Raw genomic sequence first — 10717 nt, forward strand, 5'->3', positions numbered from 1 at the left:
TTTCATCAGCACTTCCCAATCCAGTTTTATCTCTAGCTTCCTTTCCAGTAACTACTCTTGCTTCAAAACCACTTGCAGTAGTCTTCAAAGATTGAGTCTGTTTTGCTTTAGTGAATCCTGGTAGGAGTGTTTTAGTTCTATTTTCTAATATCAAGTTAACTTGAGCACTGTCAGAGGTTACTTGCTTCTTTTGAATATCAGAACTTACAATTTCTTGACTCTGAACAACTTGAGCCATGTCAGAGGTTGTTTTAAGAACTTTTCTTGTAGTCAGAGCAAGATCATCTTTTCCATCAGTAATTTCTTCTTCCTCAGGAGGTACATAAGGCTTGATAGGTTCACCAACCTTTTCTTTACCCTTGGATCTTGGATCTATCTGTGGTTGTGATCTAGCCAAAGTTGCTTCAGTATGTATCCTTTCTTTGATCACAATGCCTTTAGGTTTTGGAAGTAACTTTTTACCAGAAGCTTCAGATTTAGATGTGACTTTCTCTGATTTAAGTCTGGCTTCTTCTTCCTTTAAACTTTCCAAGTCCATCCCTGGATTTTCTTGAAGAAATAACTGTCTTGACATTTTCTCATCAAGATCTAGAAGTTCATCAGAACTTATCCTTTTACCAGCAGCAGAATTTATTCTTTTCCCAGTATCAGAACTTGTTCTGTTACTAGCTTGTCTTGATGTAAACCTTCTACCTTGACTATGACCACTACCCATTCCAGAGGTTCCTTGGTCATCTTTTCCATCATCCTTTCCTTGCAGTGTCTTGTTGGTTTTGCATTTGGACTTAATTACCTTCTCCCCCTTTTTAGCATCAGCAGGTAATAAAAGAGAGATAAGTAGTTCCACTGAGGTCTGGATTTCAGTAAGTTGCGATTGCTGAGAAGCTTGATTTGTCAGAATTTGATCAATCTGACCTTGTTGCTTCTCTTGAGTTTTCTCAATATAGGCAACCCTGTCAATGGTAGGTTGGAAGAACTTTTTCTTATCAATTTTCCAAACTTGTTCCTGTTTGATAAAGTTCTCCTGAATCTTGTGTAGCTCTGCATGAGTATTGGAATGAAGACCTTGTAGATGTTTAGTACTCAATGCAGTGACTCTAAGCTGGGTTTTAAAATCATCAGAATTTAACATTTCATCAGCTTTAGTCAAGTGCTCAGCAAGATGTAAAGCATTTGGAACACATGAAACTGAGTTCCATTCCTTAGTCCACTCCTGACCTGCAGGAGTTTCACTCCAAGGTACTGGTGCATCTCTGATAACAAACTCCTTTACCAGTTCAGACTTAGGAAGAGTCGGTGGAGGAGTATGTCCTGAAGGACCTGCTTCATCAGCATCTACAGTTGTAGCAGCTTCACCAGTATCTCCAACATTTGGAGCATCAGAACTTAAAGAATCAGTATCTTCTGATAAGACAACAGTGTGAGTAGCAATGGAAGCTTCAGCATCCTCTAATTGCTGATCTGATACTAAGTTCTGATCAACAGCCATATCCTGATGCTCACCTAAAATCTGATCATCAGCATCTTGATGCAGAGAAGGTGTTGTTGATAACTCTGGAGTTTGAACAGCATCAATAACAGGTGTTGTAGGAGTATTATTTGCTGTTGGAGCTTCTAAGAAAAGTATTTCAGGCACAACCAGGTTCTGAATATCAATTTCAGCACTTGTGCCTGGATCAACAAGAGACACAGATGGTGAGTTAGCCTTGTCAGATACAGCTTCCTGAGATGGAGTTGATGGAGAAGAAGTGACTGGAGCAAATTCCTTGTCTTGTGAGAACAGAGATTCCTGATCCCCTTCCTTAGCTGCTTCCTCCTCATCATCTGAAACTGGCCTCTGTGCCCTCTGTTTCTTGTACTTCCTTGTTGATTTGGATTCCTTGGGAGTTTCAGGAACTATCATGCGTCTAAGCCTCTTGAGAAGCCTAGAACCCCCAATTGCAGAATCCTTCTGAGAAGTTGCGTTCTCAGCTTCAACCACCACAGGTTCTGAAGAAGGAATCTGTTCCTCAGAATCTGATTCATCTCTCAAAGTAAATCTCCTCCTCTTTTGAGGTGTTTGAGGAACAGTCTTTGTTCTCTTTGGCTTAGAGGATGTAGGCTTCACAGTAGGTGCTGAAGAAGAAGGTTGAGCAGTCTGTGAAGTGGAGAGATAGGATTTGAGATAAGTTCTGAGGGTAGGTTGAGTAGAATGAGAGGTAGGTACTGAGGTTGATGGATTTTGGTTATGGTGAGTTGGTTGAACATTTGAGTAAACAGATTTGTAAGTAGCAGGATCAGCATTTACCAGAATCTGTTTCACAGACTGAGGAATCTGTAATTATCTCACCATTGATTTCTTTGTGTCAGCATTTATCAGGTCGTTAAAGTACCTTTTTGCAACCTTAAAAGGTGGGGTTTGAGTGCTGACTAACTGGGGTTCAGCAGTACAATACGTATAAATAAGTTGACAGAATCTAGCAAAATAAACAACATCTCGATCCTCTGTCATCCTATCCCCAATAAAACCAATTATTCCAGTTGCAAAATCAAAATGAGTTTGATGGATAATAGCATACCCTATGTGCTGACTCAGAATTGGGATAGCATCAAAATTTGAACATTTGTTCCCAAAAGCTTTGGTGATGCAATCAAAGAAGAAACTCCATTCTCTTCTGATATTAGCCTGTTTCAACTGTCCAAGTTTCGTCAGACTCTTTTCATATCCCAATTCAGCCATTAACTCCCAAAGGGCTGAGTCCTCTGGAATTGAGAAAGTACAATCCTCGGGAAGATGTAAAGCCCTGCGTACTGTACCAGGAGTGACTACAAAAGATGAATCACCCACTTGGAAGATAATACTGGGAGTTCCACGGTTACCACCATCATCAAAAACGCCAGTCCTCCAGAACCTCAGAAATTGTTGACTTGAAAATAATTCAGGGTGAGTTAAGGCGTACCCAACCTCACTATGTGTAAGAAGATCTTGCACAAAGTGCAATTCAGATGGAGCTTCAGCATGATCAAGAATTGCAGCATAGTTGTTTGGAACAAACTTTGCTCCATCAATGATTAAATCCTTTGGTGCCATGAAAATATTGAGAATTAAGAATGCCTGATAGTTGTTTGATATAATGTCTGTAGGAAAACAACGGAAAAAGTAAAGTGAAGGAGAGTAAAAGTAAGAAGAGAGATAAAAGATGAAGAAATTAAAAAGATTACAGAAATATTCTCTCTGCTGTACTTATACAAAAAAATATTACCGTTGGACACCTGTCAGACATGCAGTAATAACGGATAGTTAATGGGCTCGAGAAAACAGGATTGATTACTTACCCAGTTGCCTTGTTTCAAGGAAAAACCGTTCCTTTAATCAAGAGAGACAGTTTTAATTCAAAATTTAAACCGTTAGCACTGATTGAATTATTTTTCACTGCAACATTAATATTCTGAAAATAAATCATGTTAAAAATGACCGAGATAATTTCGATGAATAAGTGCTGACAGAGAATCAGAACTTAAATAAAAGCACAATTTAAATGGTCATCAGAATATCAATCAGGATTTATCAACACAAGATAAAATAACTCAGAGACAAAGTCTTGAAGTAAAAACAATTTTCATTAATATATCAAGTCAATACATTTATGAAATGGAAATGACATCAGTACTTATACAAGATTTTCCCTAAGCTTCTAATCCTAACGTCAACAGCTTTAGTCCTAGCTAAGAAGCCTGACAAAGCTGATGATGAAGAAGAACAGGAAGAAGACGAGATTAAGTCATCTTCCTCTTCCTATCTTCGACGAACAAGATGGCGAGTCGTATGATTCGCTCTTGCTGACAGATACGACGAAGGTGAAGGGCTCTTCGAACGGCCACCAGATCACGTTTGATAACCTCTGGAAATTAAATCCAGAGATTGTGAGGGATGTTGGTGATAGGGTAGGGAGTTGGAATTCCATTCAAAAAGACATGCACAGTCTCATCACCGTAATTGTAGAACCAGCCAAATTCAGCCATTTGTGATAGAAAAAGAAAAACAAGACTGAATTTGTGATAAAAGTGTGATGAGAAGACTAATGTGAAGTGGCTGCTTATATAGGCAAGAGAATGCCAAGAGACGCAAAGATATTTAATGCTGACAGGTAGAATTAATTCTACCTCGTCTCCCTAGACTTTGAAAAAGAATAACAGTCATTGGAAAGAGGAAGCATGGTCTAGACCGCACAAAACACAAGAAACCGTGGTCTGTTCAAGTACAAATACCATTAATCCTAATCACAGTGACTATTAATCTTCCACTTCAACATATTCGAGTACAAACTGAGACTGTTATCAAATTTTATTCAAAGATAAGCCAAGTAAAGGATTAGACTAAGAAATCAGAACTTAGACCTATACCAGAACTTAACAGTCATCAGAACATAATTTCTTAACTCGAAAAAGGAATGCCTATCTTAGTAAATACTCATACAAGTTCTGAGTTATGGACGTCAGTACTTAATCATCAGAACGTGTAACTTAGAACTTGTCCTCAGAATTTGTGCAATAATGACACATTGACTGTTTTATCTAAAATAACATAGACCACTACAGAAATTTTCATCATTCAGATGGAGTGATTAGTGTGTGCATTAAGCTAAAAACAGACAAAGAGTAAAGTCTGATTCACTGCAGTACATCTTAGAAATAAGGCATAACTAAAATTTTGCTAAAGATCTGTCATTGTCCTGAAACCGACTGAAGAATGAGTTTATGCTTGAGTCCACCTCAACTATTTTGTGCTAATTTTATGCATCTTTTGAAATTCTATTTTACCGTGGCTTCTCAGTGTAAGTGAGTCACGACTGTTTATCAGAATTTATGCTATTTTCAGAGTATTTCTCCTGTAATCATAGAGTGTGAAAAGTCACCAAGAAAATATTTTGCTTTTCTGATGCATATTTACTTAATACCAGCAATGCACTTGGGTCGTCCCTTCCACATTTTTACTCTAGATCTCAAAGGAGTACCTGATTTTAATCTTTGATCTTTTTGCTTTTGCTTTTGATAAGAGAGGTCTATCAGCACTTAGTACATTCAGCAGTTTTACTAGTATCAGAACTTAACAGATGAGTAGCATTATTCTAATTTGTGACTTAGTAATAAGATATACAAAGTGAACTTAACTAAGCCCAGTTATCAGAATTTGCTAGTGTCATAAGATTTCCACTGAAATAATTACTTCTTCCATGGAATCATTTGTTTATTGAAGACTACTAGGTCAGTATCTAGCACAGTTATCCTCATAGGATTGAATAGGTCTAGACCAGACATATCACTTATCAGAGTTTAGAAATATATATCAGACAACAGTCAGTACTTAAAGACATTTATCAATTAAGCACAGAATACACAATGAGATGAATTCTGTAAATACTGAGCATAAAGTCTAATAACACAGAACAAGTCTAAGCAGATTTAGAGAAGGAACCTGAAACCATTCCAAGTTCATTTACCAATCTTGTAAAAGTAGCTTCACATAATGGTTTTGTGAAGATATCTGCCAACTGTTGATCTGTGGGAACAAAATGCAATTCCACTGTACCTTCATCCACATGTTCCCTGATGAAGTGGTACCTGATGCTGATGTGCTTTGTCATTGAGTGTTGAACTGGATTACCTATCATAGCAATAACACTTTGATTATCATAGTAAATAGGGATTTTGAAATATGTTAACCCATAATCCAGTAACTGATTCTTCATCCAAAGAATCTGTACACAACAGCTTCCTGCAGCAATATACTCTGCTTCTGCAGTTGATGTGGAAATTGACTTTTGTTTCTTGCTGTACCAAGAAACCAATCTGCCTCCAAGAAATTGGCAGCTTCCACTTGTGCTTTTCCTGTCAATTTTGCAACCTGCAAAATCTGCATCTGAGTAATCTATTAGTTTAAAATCTGATTCTCTAGGATACCATAATCCTAGAGCAGCTGTTCCTTTAAGATACTTAAAGATTCTTTTTACAGCTGTTAAGTGAGGTTCTCTTGGATCTGCTTGAAATCTTGCACAAAGACAGGTAGCATACATGATATCAGGTCTACTAGCAGTTAGATAGAGTAGAGAGCCAATCATACCTCTATAGTCAGTAATATCTACTGATTTACCGGTATCCTTATCCAGTTTTGTTGCAGTGGCCATTGGAGTGGATGCACTTGAACAATCTTGCATTCCAAATTTCTTTAGCAAGTTTCTGGTGTACTTGGTTTGACAAATAAAAGTGCCTTCCTCATTCTGCTTGACTTGAAGGCCCAGAAAATAGCTAAGTTCCCCCATCATACTCATCTGATATCTTGACTACATAAGTTTGGCAAACTTCTTGCAAAGTTTGTCATTTGTAGATCCAAAAATGATATCATCAACATAAATCTGGACCAGAAGTAAGTCCTTTCCATGGTTGAGGTAGAACAGTGTTTTGTCTATTGTCCCTCTTTTGAATCCACTTTCCAGAAGAAACTGAGCTAAAGTCTCATACCATGCTCTAGGAGCTTGCTTAAGTCCATAAAGTGCTTTGTCAAGTCTGTAGACATAATCTGGATGTTTGGTATCTACAAAACCCGGAGGTTGTTCAACATATACCTCTTCCTCCAATTCTCCATTGAGAAAAGCACTTTTCACATCCATTTGAAAGACAGTAAACTTTTTGTGAGCAGCATAAGCCAAAAATATCCTTATGGCTTCTAACCTAGCAATTGGTGCAAATGTTTCATCATAATCAATTCCCTCCTGTTGAGAATATCCTTTTGCAACCAGCCTTGCCTTATTCCTTGTAATTATGCCATCACTGTCAGTTTTGTTTCTGAATACCCACTTTGTACCAACAACAGATCTATTCTTTGGTCTTGGAATTAGGGTCCAGACTTTGTTTCTTTCAAATTCATTCAACTCTTCCTGCATTGCTTGCACCCAATCAGCATCTTGAAGAGCTTCTTCCACTTTCTTTGGCTCAGTCTGAGAGAGAAAAGAATTGTAAAGACACTCATTTGAAGTACCTGTTCTAGTTCTGACACCTGCATCAGGATTTCCAATTATCAAATCAGGTGTATGTGATTTTGTCCACTTCCTTGCAGATGGAAGGTTTTCTCTAGAACTGGATGCTCCCCCATGATCCATGCTATCTTCATTTTCATTTTCTGATGCTCCCCCTGAAACTATGCTTTCTGAGTTGGATTCTTCAGTATTTAGATTTTCAGTACTATCAGAACTTGGCTTATCAGAACTTGACGAATCAGAACTTGAAGAGCCAGATGCATGTTCGAATGTTTCTTGAGATGTGGTAGGATTTTGAGTATGCTCCCCCTGCATAGGGGCATCTTCATTTAACGTAGTCACCACAGTTTCAATAACATCAGAGTTTAATCCATCAGAGTTTGCAGTATCAGGACTTAGACTGTCAGGATTTTCAGTATCAGAATATGAGTCTTCATTTTCAAATCTCAGCTGATCATGGTCAACGAAATCTTTAAGACCAGTGATCTTCTTGTCATCAAAAGAGACATTGATAGATTCCATGACCACTTTTGTTCTCAAATTATAGACTCTGAAGGCTTTTGTGGAAAGTGGATATCCAACAAAGATTCCTTCATCAGCTTTTAGATCAAACTTTGATAGTTGTTCAGGATGAGTCTTGAGAACAAAACACTTGCATCCAAATACATGAAAATATTTCAGATTTGGCTTCTTTTTCTTCACCATCTCATATGGTGTTTTTCCATGCTTGTTAATGAGTGTTGCATTTTGAGTAAAACAAGCAGTCTGGACAGCTTCAGCCCAGAAATAGGTTGGAAGCTTTGCTTCTTCAAGCATTGTACGTGCAGCTTCAACGAGAGTTCTATTCTTCCTTTCAACAACTCCATTTTGCTGTGGAGTTCCAGGAGCAGAAAATTCCTGCTTTATTCCATGGCTTTTGAAGAACTCTTCCATTATCAAATCTTGAACTCAGTGCCATTATCACTCCTTAAAATTTTCACAGAATCTTTGACCATTTTATCCAGCTGTTTGACATGATCAATCAAGATAGATGCAGTTTCACTTTTTGTGTGCAAGAAATACACCCATGTGTATCTGGTGAACTCATCCACTATGACCAACGCATACTTCTTCTTTGCAATAGACATGACATTTACTGGACCAAATAGATCAACATGTATAAGATGATAAGGCTCAAGAATTGATGATTCAGTCTTGCTCTTGAATGAAGATTTTCTCTGTTTGGCTTTCTGACATGAATCACAAAGACCATCAGGAGCAAATACTGTGTTTGGCAATCCTCTCACAAGATCTTTCTTGACAAGTTCATTTATATTGTTGAAATTTAAATGAGAGAGTTTCTTATGCCAATTCCAGCTTTCTTCAATTGATGCTCTACTTAACAGACAGATTGCAGAGCCATCAGTACTTGTTGAAAGCTTAGCTTCATAAATGTTACCACGTCTGTATCCTTTCAGAACAACTTTGCCTTTAGATTTACTCACAACTTCACAGTGTTCTTCAAAGAAATCAACATGATAACCTCTTTCACAGATTTGACTTATACTCAGTAGGTTGTGTTTAAGTCCTGAGACTAGAGCTACTTCTTTAATGATGACATTCCCAAGATTGATATTGCCATATCCCAATGTTTTTCCAATGTTGCCATCTCCATAAGAAACACTTGGGCCAGCTTTCTCCAAAAAGTCTGATAGCAGGGCCTTATTTCTAGTCATATGTCCTGAACATCCACTGTCCAGAACTAGAATATTTTTCCTGTTGCCCTGCAATCACAAAGACCACTAATTATTAGTTTTAAGGACCCAGACTTGCTTGGATCCTTTGGCCTTATTAAGTTTGTTAACATTTGCAGCGGATTTAGCATCAGAGTTTATGTTAACATTTTTCTTATCAGAATTTACATTATCAGACTTTGAATCAGAATTTACACTAAAAGGAACAATGGAAACTTTCTTCAAAGAAGGTTTTATTTGATAATAATCATAGTACAAACTATGATATTCCTTACAAGTATAAATGGAATGCCATAAACTACCACAATGAAAACAAGGATTTTGTGGTTTGTATCTAACTGACTGACTCTTAACTCCTGATTTTGAAGGTAAGGAGTTAATATTCTTATTTTTCCTGCAAAAAGAAGCCAGATGGTTAGAACTTCCACAGTTATGACATGTTTTCCTAGGAGCATCAGGAACAGGTTTATAATCATTGCTTTTATTCACACCTTCCTTTCCATTCCTATTTTTCCTAGGTGATTTTACCTTGTTTGCATTCTTGACATCTTTCAGCTTATGCTTAAGCTGCTTCTTTGTCATTAAGCCTATGTTTACTTCAGCTGTCTTTTCCTGTTTTAGTTTGTCAGAAGTTAATTCCTTTTTAACTTCTGATTTCTCATTATCAGACTTTACAGTTACAAACTTAACAGGTTTTAACTTTGCCTTTTGCTTAACAACATGCTTAATTTCTTCAGTTCCTTTGTCATTCTTATTCTCTCCATAACCTAAGCCCTCTTTCCAATTTTCACTACTTAGCAAATTTTGAGTTGTTCTGCCAGAGTTAGTCCAAGTCCTGATTATCTCTCTTTCCTTTTCTAACTCAGTTTTTAGAGATTCATTCATTTTTAGCACTTCATCCCTAACATAAAAAGCATCATCTCTATCCTTCTGAGTTTGATGGAATATAACTAACTCTTTTTCTAAGAAATCATTTCTTTTCTTAAAAGCAAGATTTTCAGAAGTTAATCTTTCACATGTTAAGGTTTGATATCTATAACTAACAAACATGGTTTTAAGATATCTTCTCAACTCATTAATATCATCAGTATGAAAAGCATAAGTAGTCTGAGGTACCTTTGTTTCAACAGCTTCAGAACTGCTCTCTGCACTTTCTTTATCAGCATTTGCCATCAATGCATAGTTCTCCTCACTTTTAGAGTCTGAAGTGTCTGTCCAACTTTTCTACTTTGTGACAAGAGCCTTGCCTCTGTCACCCTTTACCTTCTTGCAGTCAGGAGATATGTGGCCTTTCTCACCATAGTTATAGCATTTAACATTGGTGTAATCTCCTCTGTCAGACTTTCCTCCTCTGCCTTCAGATCTTCTGAAATTCTTCTTATCAGAACTTATGCTTTTTCTGGAAAACTTCTTTCCCTTCCTGAACTTCCTGTATGCAATCTTGGTGATTCCTTTCACCATAAGAGCACACAGCTTCATCATCTCCTCATCAGCATCGGTCTCAGGCAAGCTTTCAGAATCTGAGTCATCATCACTCTCAGAACTTGATGACTCAGTATCAGACTTTATGAAAAGAGCTTTACCCTTGTCTTTCTTTGAGGAAGCTGCCTTGGGGAATTCTTCTTCAGCCTTAAGAACGACTGTCCTTGACTTTCCTCCTTTCCTCTTGCTTCTTTGTTCCATCTCCAGCTCATGAGTCTTGAGCATTCCATAGATTTCGTCAAGAGTTGTTTCATCAAGATTGTAGTTGTCTCTTATTATCGTTGCCTTCAAATCCCAGCATTCAGGAAGAGCTAACAGGAACTTAAGGTTTGAATCTTCAAGATCATACTCTTTATCAACCAATGACAAATCATTCAAAAGTTTGACAAATCTATCATATAAATCATTCAATGACTCATTAGTTTTTGAGTTAAAGTGTTCATACTCTTGAGTGAGTATTGTCTTCCTGTTCTTCTTAATTGTGTTAGT

Source organism: Apium graveolens, chromosome 8, assembly GCF_009905375.1.
Source record: "Apium graveolens cultivar Ventura chromosome 8, ASM990537v1, whole genome shotgun sequence".
Classification (NCBI taxonomy): Eukaryota; Viridiplantae; Streptophyta; class Magnoliopsida; order Apiales; family Apiaceae; genus Apium; species Apium graveolens.